The sequence below is a fragment of the Galeopterus variegatus genome, unplaced genomic scaffold (genome assembly GCF_000696425.1).
Source record: "Galeopterus variegatus unplaced genomic scaffold, G_variegatus-3.0.2 Scaffold10429, whole genome shotgun sequence".
Taxonomy (NCBI): Eukaryota; Metazoa; Chordata; class Mammalia; order Dermoptera; family Cynocephalidae; genus Galeopterus; species Galeopterus variegatus.
This window is the reverse complement of record NW_007736540.1, coordinates 24,523-36,783: the sequence shown is the minus strand read 5'-3', so window position 1 is coordinate 36,783 and position 12,261 is coordinate 24,523.

The following is a 12,261-nucleotide window of genomic DNA, read 5'->3' as shown; positions in this document are numbered from 1 at the left end:
TGATAATGAAACTGGAGGTCAACATTATATTTTACGGAAAGATTGCTGTTGCTAAACAAACTAGTTTTGAAAACAGACCTTAACTTTGATAATTCTGAAGAGGAAATTGTTTTTAAGGAAAAAAATAGAGCAATTTGACATTATGAGTCTCTCAAAGAATGAAAGTTCTTTTTTCAAATATAAAGATAAAATAAAGTGAAATAAAGTCTCCATTTGAACCTAAGGTGGCCAGGAAATGCAATCCTGCACACACACACACACACACACACACACACAGTATATTGAAAATTGTAGATAGCCTAGCTATCTACTTAACTTTTTCTATGTTTGTATCCATCAGATAATTCAGTCACATGAAGAGAAAGAGGATTTGTGCCATGGGTGATAATGCACAAGGTGCATAACCCTGAGTTATCTGTAATAATAATTTGATTGAGAATTTTTCAAGCACCCACTGTGTATTGGCAGGCCCATGATGAGCTATTCAGTTAACATTTCTACTAATGATGTTAATCAATATAAATTAATGAGAGTGTTGTGGGTTGAATTATGTCTTTCAGAAAAAGATACATTGAAGTCCTAACTCTCGGTACCTTTGAATGTGACCTTATTTGGAAACAGGATCTGTACATAGGTAATCAAGTTAAAATAAGGCCAGTAGGCCAAGTCCTAATCCAATATACTAGTGTCTTTAAAAGAGGGACATTTGGACACAGAGATAGAAAATCATGGAGGAAAGGTAATGTAAAGACACATATGGAGAATGTCATGTGAAGAAGGCAGTGAACAGAGTGATTCTTCTACAAGCAAAAGGACATGAAAGATTGCCAGCAAACCAGAAGCTAGGAGAGAGGCCTGAGACAGATCATTTCTCACAGCCCTCAGAAGAAACCACCTCTGTCAACACATTGAATTTGAATTTATAATCTCCAGAATTATGAGACAATCAACTTCTGCTGCTTAAGCCATGTAGTTTGTGGTACTTTGTTATGGTAACCCTAGGAAACTAACACAGATGGATTGGGATTAGCAAGATCATATCACAGTGTTAAGCTAGGTCTTTGACAAACAGGAAGACACTGAAATACAGACTTGTGAGTAAATAAGTGGTATCTTCTGAAAAATCAAAAATTTATATATAAGAATTTTTAAAACTGGCTAGTTGTCAATCTTGACAAAGGAGAAGTGGCTAAATTTGTGTCAAAAAGATTTAATATCCATAAAATCTCCTGAGAGTGGTATGACAATGAACGTTCTAGTATACCTATTAAAACTCATTGAGACATTTTTAAATGCTGCATCATGTTGACAATTTTAAAAATTCAATATGTTCAATAAATCTTTTTTTTTTTTTTTAATTTTTATTTTGTCAATATACAATGTATATGATTATTATGGCCCATCACCGACACCTCCCGCCCTCCTCCCTCTCTCCCCTCCCCCCCAAGAATGTCCTTTCCGTTTACTTGTTGTAACAACTTCAAAAAAGTATACTTGTTATATCTTCTTCCCCGCCCCCCCCGGGGTTTTTTTTGTGTGTGTGTGTTTGTGGGTGAATTATTTTGTTTGTTTTTTAGCTCCCTCCGATGAGTGAGAACATGTGGTATTTCTTTTTCTCTGCCTGACTCGTTTCACTCAATATTATTCTCTCAAGGTCCATCCATGTTGTTGCAAATGGCAGTATTTCATTCGTTTTTATAGCTGAGTAGTATTCCATTGTGTAGATATACCACATTTTCCGTATCCACTCATCCGATGATGGACATTTGGGTTGATTCCAGCTCTTGGCTATTGTGAAGAGTGCTGCAATGAACATTGGGAAACAAGTATACCTTCGACTTGATGATTTCTATTCCTTTGGATATATTCCCAGCAGTGGGATAGCTGGGTCGTATGGTATCCCATGCTCCTGGATTGGAAGAATCAATATAGTCAAAATGACTATACTACCCAAATTAATCTACAAATTTAATGCAATCCCCATTAAAATTCCTATGACATTTCTCTCTGACATGGAAAGAACTATACAGTCATGTTCAATAAATCTTAACCAAGGCAATGATAGTCCTGCAAACCTTTTCTCTCTGATGTACTATATATATATATATATAAAATACTTTTTAAGAGACATTTCTTCGATATTATCTTTACTAGGTTCTTACTGTGTGCAAGACACAATGCTAAAGACTAATAACTGGTAGGTTAGATTATGCTTCAGAAAGAAACAGCCCCAAATCTAAATGGATACTACACCAGAGGTTTCTTCTTCTCTATGCCGCAGGAAAAGAAAGAGGTCTGGGGAGGCCTTATAGCCAGCCTTAACTCACCCCATCTTCTTACAAGTTCTTGACTCTGCCACAGGAAAAAAATCAAGGGCAGAGTCACAGTAGGAAGTGAGAACAGGTTTAATGCAACAAATAAGAGGTACAGATTTCAGAGAGAGAATGCAGCCTAGCTGCAGAGACCGAGCAGGGTCTGCACCAGGTTTAATACAAAAGTAAGAAATATACACATAAAGTCTAGTACAGAGTGCAGGCTGGTTCAAGAGAGTGAGCAGCTAATTGCTTGAAGTAAGTGTGGTACAGAAGAACACATACACACCTCAGCTGGCAAAGTATAGGTTGGCCCCAGGAAAATGAGCAACAACCCTGCCTTCTGCTGGGATTCAACTTTAATAGTCTCGCTATGTAATACATATTCATGCTGTCTAATGAATAAAAATTCCACTTTACTGAGCATGCTTGACCATTAGGGTTATATACTTTTTCCACTGAGCATGCTCAGCTACTGGATTTGTATAAGTCTGCCCCCTGAGGTCTGGCCTTTGTGCTGACAATAGGTAAAACTTGCAACAGTAACTCTTCTCTTGGGGAGGGCCTAGAGGAAGGGTCCTGAGACCTCGGGGAGTTGGCTTGAAACCAGAGGTGTGTTCCAAAACCCGAACCCAGGGAAACTGAGCATCTTCTGTCTCATTCTCATGCAGCATGTCCATCACAGGTCAAGTGGAGGCCCTGCCCCCAGGTCTCTTCACTTCTGGAACAGGTCCACAGAGAAGCCACCACTTGCAATTGCCTAGAGAGAAGGATTGAGTGTTCTGGAGAATCCCCACAGACAAATGCTCTTGCCTGACACTGTTCACAAGCAATTGGCCACAACTAATCATTTGTCCCCACCCAAAATGGGGTGGGAAGGAAATGTAATCCTACTCTGTGCTTAGAAGCAGAGATCAGAAATCTATGCTAAACAGCACTAAGAGATGTCAAAATGATTTCATCTCATTTTCATGCATTTCTGAGTTACAGAGTTGTGACTCTCAGCCAATATTAGGTAGTTGGAAAGTGGTGGTTGTGAGATTTGGACCCTGATCTGTTTAACTCAAAAGCTTATATCAGCGATGCTACAATGTGTTTCTAATTTTTTTCCAACATCTCAACTTTTCAGTGAAAATTGAATTAAAGTTGTGGTGGAAATGGAAAGAAAATACATAAAAAAATACACAGCGGAAAATGAGATGAGTAAACTTGTAAAAAAATAAAATTCTATATCTATTAGTGATTGAACTCTTCTTTGAGATTTCATTTGGTTTAATTTTTACGATGTGAATTTTTTAAAAAATACATTTGATGTTTTATATGCACAACATATTTAATTTTTTTTATTTCTACACACGAAAAATGGTTTTCTCCCTAAATCACATCCTGTGCTCCTCAGTATTCCATGATGACACTGCTCATTTCCATAAAACAAGTGGTTCCCTGGAATATTACTTTCAGATGAGATCATATCAGATCTCATAAGCTAAGCCAAGTATGGGTCGTGTGCAAATGAGATCTCCAAGGAAAATCTAGATACTATAAGAAAATACTTTCAGGGACTCAACAAATAACACGTGGAGGTGATTAAGTAATAACAAAAGGAATACCTCACCCTTAGCAAGCTGTTAAACTTATGGTACTTCTTTTAAATGAAATTAAACCAAAACTCTGGATTGTAGCAAACTTTGTACCCATTCTCATTAGTATAAGTTATAAGAGCTTCAGAAACTAGCTAGCTTTAAAAACACAACAGAATATTGTTATTTTGATTTTCATTAACTTCCTTAAAATGATATAAGGGATGCTTTTTCTTTCAGGATTTTCTGTTCTTTGTGTTTGCTGATAGAGTCTTTCTTTCTTTCTGTCTCTCAATATACAAATGAGTTAAGAAGGCCATAGACTACATACAGAAACTTAATCCACATTGAAAATTGTTCATAGTATTAAATTATACAAATGCATCAATTAAGAAAATGGTATGTGAGGAAACTGTTTAAATTATGCCTTATAAAGGCACATAGATTTGTTTTCAAAATTGCTTAAATATGGGAATGGCAAAATTTAGCTCATGAAATTTCTGCTCAATATGAGAAGAAAACCTGTACAAAATTACAATTGTCCAACAATGTAAAAGGATTCCATAGATAGCAGTGAGTTCCAAAATCTTAGAAGGGTTCTAAAGAGAAATTTAAACAGACCCGTAGAGATATCGGAGAAGGAATCATAACAGGGACTGACCAAATGACATGTAAGTTTTGTCTCCATCCTAAGTTTCCATGATTCAGCTAATAAATGCAGTGCAAATACTCAACAAACACTATTAGGCCCTTCTTAGCACTTCTCATGGCTGAGCAGCCTGGCCATCCCAAAAAAGACCTAATTAATTTTGGTAAATTCTGTGAGTGAAAGTAGTAGATGTGGTCAATTCAAGAGTTAACGTCAGTTACTTTAGCTTTAACAATGCCTGGAAAACCATTGACATTGGAAATGGGGTTCTGAACACTCTGAGTCCCCACAGTAGAAGACAAAAACAAGTGACCAAATTGAAGGGAGCAGGGGTCGTGGAAGAGAAGATCACATTAAATGGGAAAAGGCGGGAGGTGGAGGAAAAAACAGATTTCTAAAGTTGTGAAAACGGACATCCTACTGTCAGGTTGTACCCTGTTATCAGGCAAGTGCTTTTTGAAGAAGAATGAATAAAAGATTAAAAATCCCTTTTCAAAGATTGAGCTCATACTAGCTCCTGAAGGAGGGGAGAAAGGGACTTAACTGTTATGATGGCAACTTTGAACGTCTCAGGCACTTAGCTAGCACCCTGCTGGGCCTAAAAGACCAAATCAAGTCCATTAAATACTTAAGTTTTAAAATCTCCCTAAGTTTTATTCACTGAATGCATGAATTTTAGTGGTGGCTTGACAAAGTTCAGTAGTTTCTGGGGGTCCTCAGATATACAAAGTACACAAATGTATTGCTGTTATTCACAATTTAAACTATCTAAGTACCTTTCAAATAAATACTCTGGCACTTTAAATCAGCTTTCTTAGAAAAAAGATGTTTATATTATTATAAGTCAAGAAGGAGATTCAGGAGGGCTATAAATCCAAGGAAAAAATATTCTAGCAAAGGACCAAAGGAAACCTCAGTATAAAATTATAGATTACATAGTGCCTTTCATTTCAAAGATAAAGGCCTCAGCAAAAAAGGATAGAATATAGGATGACAGAGATCTATTTACACATCATTTTAATCAATCCACTTCCATTTGACAAATTTACCAGTGACAGCAGCAGTGTACTGGATTAACAGAGCAAGCAGAAGAAAACTTACCTTGTAAAAACATTCAATCATATATAGGTAAACTGATCAATTTAATTTGAAATCGATAAAAATGCCTCTGGTAAATCATAATCTCTCTGTCTCTCTCCCCACCCTCTCCACCCACCAATGGGCTTTGATAACAACATGCTGGAGGAAATATGGAATTGGGTGGGCTTTGATATGAGTACTTTGTACAAATGCTGGGAACCTCAATATTGTGGTGCATTTCTGTGGCTGGTATGCCAGGACCTGGGGCCTAAGAACTACAGCAAGGGGCTATAGCAGAGCTCTTCTGTTTTAGTCACCATAATCCTGAAACCCTTATCACTGCCTGATATGCATCAGGCACATCTGCTTCTAGGTTCCCATTGTCAAATTTTCTGACAACCTGGTGCTGGAGACTATCAGTACAGCACAAGCAATGGACCCAAGTAAGAAATCAAAGAAGCGATCACCAGGAAGTTGGCTCCATGCGTACACTTTATTATTTACAACATGATCTAATAGATTAAGCGAAGTCATAATTGAGTTATTTCCAGTTTCTGTCTCTACAGATCAATTTAACTATCCTCCCCATTGCAGCTACCCCTTAATCTTTTATTTATTATTTCCCATATATTTATGAACATTCAACCTCTATTACAGTGTTTGGGAATCACAATGACCTTACTAGATCAAAAGATTATCAAATTGCATATTATGTATTTTGGCATACAGGCATCAATTATTTAGTATTTTTGGTCTCTGAGATGTCTTTAACACAATCCTTATGTTGAGTGTATTGTAGTTCAGTCATAGAGAATTTTGAACCTTAAAATAGCATTTTGGAGAACAGAAAAGTGACTGAAACAATCATTGTTGGATTTGTCTTGTTAACGAGAGTTATCTTCTTTCTTTGTATCACTATCCTGGGTTCACACAACTAAGAACCAGGTAGGATGGGTGTGATTTAAAAATGTTCTTGTTACCCAATTGGAGCATAAGCAGGAAGGGAATCTATTAATTCTCCTGCTGCTAAATCAGTGGGGTGGCTAAAGCAAGTATCATGTGAGCTGAAATATGGTCACTACATTATACAGGAATGCACATTTTCATTTGTTGCTTCTAAAAAGAGAGAGTAAGTAAAAACAATTCATCCAATCACTTATCTGGCAAGCATTTAACAATTGTTTAGTTCAGAATTTCTATACTCTAGTTCAGTGAAGCTTGAAATCACAGTGTTATTTCTCATTTTGCTCATATGTTATCTCTGTATGCTTGGATGTACTCCTAAATAGATTTCAACGTGAACTATAAGTACTAAGGAGAAAGTTTTTTTGCATGATTAGAGAATCTTTCATGTACATATTCTGGGTTGTGCTAGAGCATTTCATAGCACATGTTAGATTATTGTGTCATACTGATGTCTTTAGAGTTTTAGAGAATTAAAAAGGCTCTACACTAACAATGTAGATAATATCACAGGGAAATGCATTTTTTATTAATAATATGCTACAATAATTAATGAAAGAAAAATTACATATTTTCAATAATTTTGAAATATTGCTCTGCAGCCAAGACCTCATTTCAGAGAGGTTGCATGTCTAAAATTTAACTTCAGATTACCAACATGCACTGAGTTCTTGCTCCAGTCTGCCCATTGACAACACTGCCAGTCACATAGTCACTCAAAGGCTATAGCAGTTCTAAGGTACACAATTCTAAATCAAGTGATTACTGTACCTTCCTTCTCCTGAGATAGGTATCATCCAACATACTGCTTACTTGGGGATAAATCAAGGAAACATATTCAAAGACAAAGTAGCAAGTCAAGATAATTGAAAGAGCAGAGTGGAAATAATAGTTAAATACTGGGTATTTTAGAGAATATTAGAATTGTATATAGCTAGAGGGCATCTCAAAGATGATTTAGTTCAAGCCTCTAATTTTATAAATAAGAAATTTAAGTCTCAGACTGAATAAGCCAATGAAGTATACAAACAATCTTTAGCTGAGCAAGAGAAGTTGTTAAAGAATGACAAAACCATAAAGCTGCCATCAGAGAGGCTTAGCCAAGAGTTTAGTACACATCGTGCACAGACATGTAGCAAATTAGGACTAAATCTAGTTTGGGATACATTCAGAAAGGACCAGTGTGGCACCTGATGGCTGATACATGGGAACACAGCACAAAACATTTGAGGACAGTCAGATATGGTTCCCAGTAACCGGGTGGCAATGATCCAAGCCAGTGGATAAAAATATGAGGAGTCTGGATAGCATTTCTAGAAAAATAAGTAAAATATTGGAACTCTTAAAACTAGACCAAGTTTTAAGGCAGATCTTCTGTTTTAAGAGAAATTTGGAGTGATAAGGGGTCTTCTGTTGGTATCCCAGTTGTCGTAGCTCAGTGAAAGCTACAGGATGGTGAGCATTGAAATTCCTAGGACTTGTCTCGGTCCTACTGGTTACTTCTGTTTTCATCTTGTTTTAATGTTCCACATGTGTACTTCTGTTTTTGTGTCCTATGCACTTTCAATTAAATTTCAACTTTTTAAAAATCAGGAAAATTTATATTAAAGTCTGATATTCAGCTTCTCATTGCTCTCTATTGTTTTTCAGGTCTTAAGACCAAGGATCAGATACAACTTTATCATCTCACTTGAGGTATCAGTTTTGTTGCATTTGGCACACTTACTACATTTCTTTTACTAGCCTTTCATCTATAGGCTTTTGAATTTCTGTATCCTGATTTATATTAGGTAGGGATAGCCAGTAACATCATAATGCATATTCTAATTATCATTTCATTGCATTCATGTTTTAAAAGGTTGTTGTTCCTAGACAGTATATATTATAAACTCTGTAGGCTTTTTTGAGAATGGTAGTTATGATATATTGCAAAAATGGTTTGAATTTCCCCGCCTGAATCCAAGCCTTTTGCTCTGTAACTCAGTAGTACCATCTCACTGTGACTTACTCTGGCTAATGAGATGTAAGGATCCCTGCCACAAGCAGAGGCAGTAGGAAGCACTTGGACATTTCTTTTTTGTCATTCTCAAATCTCTGCCAATGCCAGAAGAATATGCCCAGTGTGGACCACTGGAGCATGAAACATGTGAATTATGAGTTGCACTAGTTAATCCAACTAAGGCCATCCACAACCAGCAGAAAACCAAACAGCCACTGCACATTGCATGAGTCCAACTCACTCCAGACTGGTAGAATTGCGCAGCTGAGCCCAACTGTAATAGCTGGCCCAGAGCCTTCTTAGCTAAAGAAAAGTTTATGGCTTTAGTCCACTAAATTTGAGGTGGTTTTAAGCAGCACTATTGTAGCAATAAATGAGTGCTATAGAAATTTTTACCTACAAGTGAAATACTTACATAACAAAACTTAGAACATGGGGAACTGGTTTTGAGACCAGGCAGCAAAGGTCAAGGAAACTGTTAGAGGAAGGAAGAAACATGACAACAAAGCTGTTATTAGGGCTGGAACGATCACAACTCATGTTTGTAGTGGGTAAAACCTTTGGAAAAATTGTTACCTGTGGTAGGTGAAAAAAAAATATTCTTAATGAAATTTTGAATTTAGGAACAGAGATTTACAGGCAGAATTTTGACAGCATTTACTAGGTTGCTTTTGTCTATGTACGAACATGTGCTGCAAGGAGATGAGCTTAAAAAAAAGAAAAAGTAAAAAGAAATGGCTAGTTTGCAAGCCAAGCTAAAGGGAAAGTAGAAGGGCCAGACCATACTAGCCTGTGAAATAAAATTGTATACCATTCAGTTTGTCAAACCCACAGCGATACTCAAAGACAGACATGTTCTCAAGGAAAAGATCAAAGCAAAGGTACGACTGAGACTCTGAAAGATTTGTGGCCATGACTAATAGACCTGCTAGTTGGACAAAGGGCATTCATGGACTCTTAGGAGTGTGGTCAAAAAAATCAGGACTCTAGAGAAAAAGCCGTCTCACAATAAAATCATGGGTGTGGTTTACGACATGAACTGGTCCAAGATGGAATTCATAAAAGCTCATATGTTTTTTAAATTAATAGACATTATTTTTAGAGCAATTTCAAGATCACAGCAAAGTTGAGTGGAAAGCACAAGAGAGTTCACATATACCCTGTCCCCACACAGGCAAAGCCTCTCTTACTATCAGTACCCCTCACTAGAGTAGTACATCATCGTTACATTGACAGATCATTGTCACCCGCAGTTCACAGTTTGCCTTAGAGTTCACTCTTGATGTTGCACATTTTATGGATTCTGACAAACATATAATGACATGTATCAACCATTATAGTTTCGTACAGAATAGTTTCATTGCCCTAAAAATACTCTTTGCTCCACCTATTAATCTCTTTCTTCCCTATAACCCCTGGCAACCACTGATCTTTTTTTACTGTCTCTATAGTTTTGTCTTTTTCAGAATGACATATAGTTGAAATCTTACAGTATGTAGCCTTGTCATATTGGTTTCTTTCACTTAGTAATATGCATTTAAGTTTCCTCCTTGTCTTTTCATGGCTTGATAGCTCATTTCTTTTTAGTGCTGAAGAATATTTCATTGTCTGGATATAGCACAGTTCATTTGTCCACTCATTTACTGGGAGTCATCTCTGTTGCTTCCAAGTTTTGGCAATTATGAATAGAGCTGCTGTACACATCCATTTGCACGTTTTTGTGTGGACAAAAGGTTTCAGGTCATTTGGGGAAATATCAAGGAACATGATTACTGGATCATATCATAAAAGTATGTTCAGTTTTGAAAGATACTATCAAAGTGTCTTGCAAAGTGGCCATGACATTTTGCACTCCCACCTACAATGAATGAAAGTTTCTGTTGCTCTATAGTCTTGTCAGCATTTGGTATTGCTGGTGTTTTAGATTTTGGCCATTCTAGCAAGTGTGTAGTACTATCTCATTGTTTTAATTTAAGTCCCTAACAACACATTTTCATATGCTTACTTGTCATATGTTTATACTTTCCAGTGAGGTGTCTGTTCAGGTCTTTTGTCAATTTTTAAATCGGGTTGTTTGTTTTCTTATAGTTGAGTTTTAGGTGTTCTTTGTATGTTTTGGATAACAGTCCTTTATCATATGAGTCTTTTGCAAATATTTCCTCCTAGCCTGTGGCTTGTCTTCTCATTCTCTTAACATTGTCTTTTGCAAAGCTGAACTTTTCAATTTTAATAAAGTACAACTTGTCAATTGTTTCTTTCATAAATCATTCCTTTGTTATTGTATCTAAAAAGCCAATGTCATACTGAATGCCATGTAGATACTCTATCTTCCAGGAATTTTCTGATTTTGCATTATACATTTATGTCTATAGTCCATTTTGAGTTAATTTCTGTGAAGGATATAAGATCTGTGTCTAGATTTACTTTATTGGCATGTGACTGCCTCGTTGTTCCAGTACTATTTGTTGAAAAGACTAACTTTGCTTCGTTTCATTGCCTTTGCTCCCTTGTCAAAGATCAGTTGACTGTATTTATGTGGGTCTATATCTGGGCTCTCTATTCTGTTCCATTGATCCATTTTTTCCCCCACCAATACCAATACCACGCTATCTTGATTAGTGTGGATTTATAATAAATCTCAAAGTTGGGTAGTATCAGTCCTCCAACTTTTTTCTCTTTTAATATTGTGTTGGCTATTCTGGGTCTTTTGTCTCTCCATATAAACTTTAGAATGAGTTTGTCCATATCCGCAAAATAGCTTGTTGGGATTTTTATTGGTATTGCATTGAATATATAGATCAAGTGGGGAAGAACTGACATCTTGACAATATTGAGTCTTCCTGTATGTGAACATGGAATATCTTGCTGTTTACTTTGTTTTACTCTGATATCTTTCATCAGGGTTTTGTAGTTTTCCTCATATAGATCTTGTGCACATTTTGTTAGATTTATACCTAAGTATTTCATTTGGGGGGTGTTTGACTGTAAATGGTAAGGTGCTTTTAAATTCAAATTCCATTTATTCATTGTGGTATATAGAAAAGCAATTGACTTCTATATATTAACCTTGTATCCTTGCTATAAACACATGAGTTTCAGGATTTTTTTTTTTTTCGATTCTTTGGATTTTCTACATAGATAATTACTCATCTGCAAAAACAAACAAACAAACAAAAACCAAAAAACAGTTCTATTGTTTTCTTTCCAATCTCTATACCTTTTACTTCTTTTCTTATTTGTTTTCCTAGCATTAGCTAGGAATTTCAGTATGATATTGAAAAGTAGTAATGAGAGGAGTCTTTCTTGCCTTGTTTCTGATCTTAGTGGGAAAACTTTGAGTTTCTCACCATTAAGTATGATTTTTTTCAAAGGAAGACATACAAATGTCCAACAGGCACTTAAAAAAATGCTCAGCATTACTAATCACCAGAGAAATGCAAATCAAAACCACACTGAGATATCATCTCACCACAACTAGACTGGCTGTTATCAAAAAGACTGAGAATAATAGCACAGCAATTATGGAGAACAGTATGGAGGTTTCTCAAACAACTACAGATAGAACTACCATATGATCCAGCAATTCCACTTCTGGATATATACCCAATGGAATGTAAATCTTCATTTTGAAGGGCTACCTGCCCTCCCATGTTCATTGCAGCTCTATTCACAATAGCC